We start from the raw sequence: 6,943 nt of genomic DNA on the forward strand, positions 1-6,943 counted from the left end.
ACAGATATCAAAAATCGACTTTCTATCGTCCATATTGTCTCCCTAGTCTGCAGAGTATACACAGCTACCAGAAATTGACCTTCCATTGTCCATATTGCCTCCCTAGTCTGCAACTGCAACTGCAACTGCAACTGCAACAGGTTGTAGAGGATCTATTGTCCCTGGGAGCAACAAATCATAATCGATAGTGCCATTAAAGTATCTTAGTACACGCTTTACAGCTACCAAATGTTGCTCACATGGAGCATGCATATATTGAGCTAACTTATTGACATGGTTTTTAGAATTGGATCGGTTAGCGAACCGGTCATACTATCTGTTCACTGGTTCAATTAGTTAAATCGATCGAAAGAATCGGACGACGTCATAATTATTTAAAAAATTAAATAAAAATACCAAAATATTTAATAAAAAGTAATTTTTTATATCACAAGTCATATTCAAAGCAAGTCATAAAAGAGCATCCCAAAAGTCTAAAGAGTAAAAATATGAGAACAAAATAATCCCACATGGCTAAGAAATATAGAAGAGCATCCCAACTAACTTCTATAAATAATAGAGGTAATTTGACATTCAAAATCATGGAGCCTTTTGATGAGCATTGAGTGAACTATTCTTTCATTTCAATCAGCTTGAATTTTAGGCTTCAATCGAGCTTCTAATTTTTTTTTGAGTTCAAACATTTTTGAGTTCAAGTTTCAATATTATATTTCGAGTTTGAGTTGAACTTAATAATTTTTAGCTTGTGAGTTTGAGTTGAATTGAGCTTACTTTTAAAGTTTTCAAGTTCGAGTCGAGCTCAGCAATACTCGAGTTCGACTTGGCTCGTTTAACAAACGACGTTGTTTGGTTTATTTATTTTTTTTAAAAAAATTGACGGTTTTTTCTTGTTTTTTTCGGTTTTCAGCCGGTTCGGTTTGAACGGTTCATCGGTTTCGTCCGGTTCACTAGTAGCGGTTCAACCGGTGTAGATTGAACCGGACTAGGTAACGGTTCCCGGTTGAACCGGCCGATCCGGTCCGATTTTCAAAACACTGCTTATTGATGCTATAAGTTATATCTGGTCTTTGTGACACGCGTATATTAATGACCCAACTAGACTCCTGTATTCTTTTGGATCGACTAAAGCACTATCAGCATCTTTAGTAAGCTTAAGAGAAGAGATCATGGGAGTCCCTGTAGGATTAACAATGCCCATAAGTGACTTGTTCAAAAGTTCCAACATTTTCTTCTGACTAAGAAAAATCGAATCACCTATGTGTTGCACTTTAATCCCCAGAAAAAAATTTCAACAACCCCAAGTCTTTATGGGAGAACTCCTTACCAAGTAAACTCACCACGCTTTCAACCTTATCACTTGCACTTCTAGTTACTATTATGTAATCTACATAGATTAAAACATGTATAGTACTTTCTTCTTCTTGCTTAACAAACAACGAACAATCCACTTGTGAATTCACAAATCCAATCTTTAATAGATACTCACGCAAATTTGCATACCAATTGCATGGGGCTTATCTTAATCCATAAAAAGCTTTGTTTACCTTACATACCAGCATCGAGCCATTTGATGCCTTCTTTTCAAAACCTTGAGATTGCTGCATAAACACGTCTTCATCAAGGTCACCATTTAAAAATGAATTGTTCACGTCTACCTGTCTTAACTTCCACTTCTTACATGCCGCAATGGCAAGAATCACATTGAATGTGGAGGATTTTACAACTAGACTAAAGTTTCTTGAAAATTCTATCCCGGAATCTGAGAAAATCCCTTAGCCACTAACCTAGCTTTGTATCTTTGTAAAGAATCATTTGTATTTCTTTTAATCTTGAATAACCACTTGGAACCTACTGTTGATCTACCTTCAAGGAGAGGTACCGACGTCCAGGTGTTATTCCTTTCCAAAGCTGCATACTAATCATGTACTGTTGTTCTCTAGTTAATACTTTGTAAGGCTTCATGTATTGAACCAGGCTCTTCCTCCTCACTCCCATGTATGGTACAATAAGCTTTAGGTTTAAAAATTTCTCTTGCTGTGAGTCACCATGTGGTGCGCGTGCGCAAAAGTTATGGCTACAGGCTCTAGAGGCAGACTAGGTTCAGCCAGCAAATTAGATTCAGTAAGGCTTGATGCAACAACATGTTCACTATGATCAGTCTCATCATCTCCTGAGTCAGCAAATTGATCACCAGATTTTTGGTCTTCTACCTGATTGTTACTCGAATGAGCAGCATTAGAGTCAACACCTTGAATGTCCTCTTCTTGACTCTCTTGACAAGAACTTGTATCACTGCTGTGAACTCTCTTACTACCTTCTGAAATCTGATTCAAATACCTCTGGTAGTACACCCCTTTTTTGCTTCATCAACAATAGATAGCATGGTGACACACTGATACTCTTTCTAGTACACGGTTCAGTGTCATGTACTTCTTGTCCTTTTGAACCTGCAAATGGGAAACATTCATCAAATATCACATGTCTAGAGATGTAGACTTTACCATCTGGAGCTAGACATTGATAACCTTGTGATGCACACTGTAACCGAGGAATGTGCATGGTAATGACCTATAGCTTAGTTTGTGTTGTTGAAAAGGTCGTAGATGTGGGAAACATCTACACCCAAAAAATCTCATGAATTCATAGTCTGGGAGCTTGTTATATAAAACTTCAAATGATGATTTTCCTTGCGAAGCCTGTGTAGGCAACCGCTTGATGAGGTACACTGCCGAACTTACTACATAGGACCAGAACCTGAATGGAAGAGAAGCTTGAGCCATTAGCACAAGAGCTAGTTCAATGATATGACGGTGTCTTCTTCCAACTACACCATTTCGTTCAAATGTATGAGGACAAGACAACCTATGATTGATCCCTAAGGACGCCAACACCATAGAATTTTTCTCTCTGCCCCAGTCAGACTGGAGTTCCTTAATTTCTTTATTAAATTGAGTTTTAACCATGTTGTTAAACATTTGGAAAGCATGCAAGGCTTGATCTTTGGTCTTAAGAAGGTATACCCAACAATTCTTTGTGAAAGCATCCACAAAAGAAACATAGTATCGATGGCTATTCGAAACTAGATGAGCAGGTCCCCACAAGTCGGAAAAAACAAGATGAAATGGTTTGGTATAAACCGTTGTGGAATCACTAAAGGAAAAACAATACCAATTTGTTTACTAATTTGCACAAATGAAACATGGGCAGGGTGCCCTAGCCTCTTGTGCCACAAATCGTAGGAACTATTGCTAGTAACTACATTGGCTTCTATTTGTGTAAAATGATCACACCTATCATGGTGAGCATCCACAAATTGATACAGACCTTGACACTCTTATCCTCGCAGCAGCACGTTTCCAGACCCTTCATCCTTCACCAAGTATTGTTTGCATGAAACTCGAAGTACACATCATTTTCTCTGGCAAACTTTAATACAGACAAAAATATTTTTATTGATAGAGGGTACATGAAACAAATCATTAATCAACACGAGAACTAGTATTAATCTTAGAACATCCAGTTTTACAGAAATTTAAACTATGTTCATTGCCCACAACTAACTTACCCGGACCTGTGTATTCAACTCCATTCATCACCTTAGATGCATCGTGTGTCACATGTTGAGTTGCCCCCGAGTCAACCACCCATTTATCTGAACTCGGGGAAGCCATATGTGCTTAAGCATGCACACTGTTGTTACAAGCATAACACTCACTATCAAAAATAGCAACTTGCACATTAGGAGACTCAGCCTTGTCAGCCAACATACCAAGAAAAGTTTGGTTAAACCCATGGTTTTTAGAACCGGACCGGTTAGCGAATCGGTCATGCTACCGGTTCGATCGGTTCCGGTCCGACCGATCGGAAGAACCGGATGACGTCATAATTATTTAAAAAATTAAATAAAAATACCAAAAATATTTAATAAAAAACAATTTTTTATATCACAAGTCATATTCAAAGCAAGTCATAACATATATAAGTTAAAAACCATAAAATCAAGTGAAACAAAATGATTCAAATTAACTACAACATAATATTTAAGGTAAAATATATTAAATAATAAATATAATTATATAACTATAATTAAAAAATAAATTTGGGGCTAAAAAAATCATAACAAAATGATATTGTTTGTTTTAATTTAAAAAAAAAAACAATCCCACATGGCTAAGAAACGTAGAACATCTCAAAAGTCTAAAGAGTAAAAATATGAGAACAAAACAATCTCACATGGCTAAGAAACATAGAAGAACATCCCAACTAACTTCTATAAATAATAGAGGTAATTTGACATTCAAAATCATGGAGCTTTTTGGTGAGCATTGAGTGAACTATTCTTTCACTTCAATCAAGCTCGAATTTTAGGCTTCAATTGAGCTTCTAATTTTTTTTGAGTTCAAACCTTTTCGAGTTCAAGTTTCAATATTATATTTTGAGTTTGAGTTGAACTTGATAATTTTTAGCTCGTGAGTTTGAGTCGAGTTGAGCTTTCTTTTAAAGTTTTCAAGTTCGAGTTGAGCTCAGAAATACTCGAGTTCTACTTTGCTCGTTTAACAAATGACGTCGTTTGGTTTTAATTTTTAAAAAAAAAAACAAAATTGGCTTTTTTTTTTCTTCTGATTTTTCCCGGTTTTTTCCGGTTTTCAGCCGGTCTGGTTTGAACGGTTCAACAGTTTCGGCCGGTTCACTAATAGCGGTTCAACCGGTGTAAATTGAACCAGACTAGACAACGATTCCCGATTAAACCGATTGAACCGATCGATCCAATCTGATTTTCAAAACACTAGTTAAACCGATGCCAACATCTATCTACTGAATGCACAGTTTTTTCACATAACTGACACTGTAGACGAGCACGACGATGACCCCGAGATCCACTTTTTCCTGCTGAGTCTTGCCGTGGCCTTCCATATATGCTGAGTACCTCTACTGTTGCCTTGATCATTACTATGAACACGCACCATGTTAGCACTCGTAGGTAGTTGGGTCTGGGCATGAAAACCCTTCAGTTGTGTGCCAACATCTATCTACTGAATGCACAGTTTTTTCACATAACTGACACTGTAGACGAGCACGACGATGACCCCGAGATCCACTTTTTCCTGCTGAGTCTTGCCGTGGCCTTCCATATATGCTGAGTACCTCTACTGTTGCCTTGATCATTACTATGAACACGCACCATGTTAGCACTCGTAGGTAGTTGGGTCTGGGCATGAAAACCCTTCAGTTGTGCTTCTGCATCCACAAGCACAAACTTTACACCATCTAAAGAAAAAAGTTCTTTGCTAGCAGTGAAAATAGCCATGAATGACTGATACTCAAATGGTAAACCATTCAAGATCATGACAATTTGTTCAAGATCGGATATGGAACTCCCACAAGCTGCCAAAGCATCGCAGGTTTCTTTGATCTGGGTAAGTTAAGATCACATACTCTCATCACCCTTCTTTGATACTTATCACGTTTGTAGTAGAAGGTTGAAAAAGAAGTGTATCACAGTGGACCATACACCAACAGCAGTTTTCACACCAACGAATTGAGGCAAGATGTGATCACTAATTATGGACAGTAGTCAAGACGCCAAGGCACTGTCTTGTGCCACAAAAACCTTAAACTCTTCATTATGAAAAAGGTTACCTTCATTATCAAGAACCTTCTGTGGTGGAGATTGAAGCTCCCCGATGAGCAATCTTTCTAGATGATGGCTTCGAACCGCCAAGAACACTTCTTGCTTCCACAAGAGGAAGTTTACTTTATTAAGTAGGATGTTAATCTTCTTGTTGGTAAAGATCCTGCCATGCTTGGAAGATTCAACCAGATCAAGATTCTACCCATTGCTCACATCGGCCATTGTAGCAAAGCTTCAAACACACAAAAGAAAGAAAAGAGACGAAATGAGGAAGATAGCGAGAGAGGGTACTTTAATATTTCTCAGAACCAATGTATTCTAGTACAAAAGGGAGCTCGTGCTTTTATACACAAGATAGAAGCCTGAACTAACATCAGTTAAATACCCCTAATCTGGTACAACAATATAAGAGCACCTAAACTTCTGGAACACACTTGATAATTTTATTATCGTTTAAATATTATTATGTGACCAGAATTAAATTAACTCAGTGATTAAAATAATAGTTTTTATTTTTAGAGGTCTCGGGTTTTAACATCAGCGATTGTGTAAAACTTAGTTTTGTTAGATCCGAAGATCCATAGATTACAATGTTACACGAGACTACCGAAATAGTGACCTAATTTTTTTTAAAATTGCTGGTAAATCTCTAAAATTTAGACATTCATAATATAATATAAAAACATAGTAATAAACTGGGTTTACAATTCATGGGGAGCTCCCAAAATACATCCACAAAAAAAATATATTGAGTTCCAAAAAGAGTTACGAATGAAAACATAATATGGGTCCATAACAATACATGCCCTCTAAAGATGACTCAAGACCTACTCTGAAAGGTCTCTGGAAATCTGAATTTGTTGCATTGGAATATCTGATGAAGATAGCTCTCCACGATCTGTTCGCTAAGAACTTGTGCACGTAAACACATTCTGAACGACGAGCTTAAGAGCTCAGTGCCTCACTAAAAACTGTACTATATTTTATTTATTCACTAAATGAAATGACAAGTGACACATGTCTGAGTATACAACTACTGGACTACTAATCTGTAGTTGGAATCATGGTGTGGTTGAGAGATTCTGTATCTCGGAGCTCACGTATCCCTCTAGCACGGCCGAAGCACCATCAGGTACTCTTGGGTGAGATCCAGAAATTCTGCATCAAAACATACACTCACCAACTTTCTCTGTCGAGTCTTGGAGAATTTGGTGCCCAGTCGACTGCTGTAGTTTCTTGGCACTTGGATCTACTGACTATCATATTTCTATTAAAAGGAACTTGTGTGTCCTGATTGTTTCTCGAGCGTCA

Source organism: Hibiscus syriacus, unplaced genomic scaffold, assembly GCF_006381635.1.
Source record: "Hibiscus syriacus cultivar Baekdansim isolate YM2019G1 unplaced genomic scaffold, ASM638163v2 tig00112540_pilon, whole genome shotgun sequence".
Taxonomy (NCBI): domain Eukaryota; kingdom Viridiplantae; phylum Streptophyta; class Magnoliopsida; order Malvales; family Malvaceae; genus Hibiscus; species Hibiscus syriacus.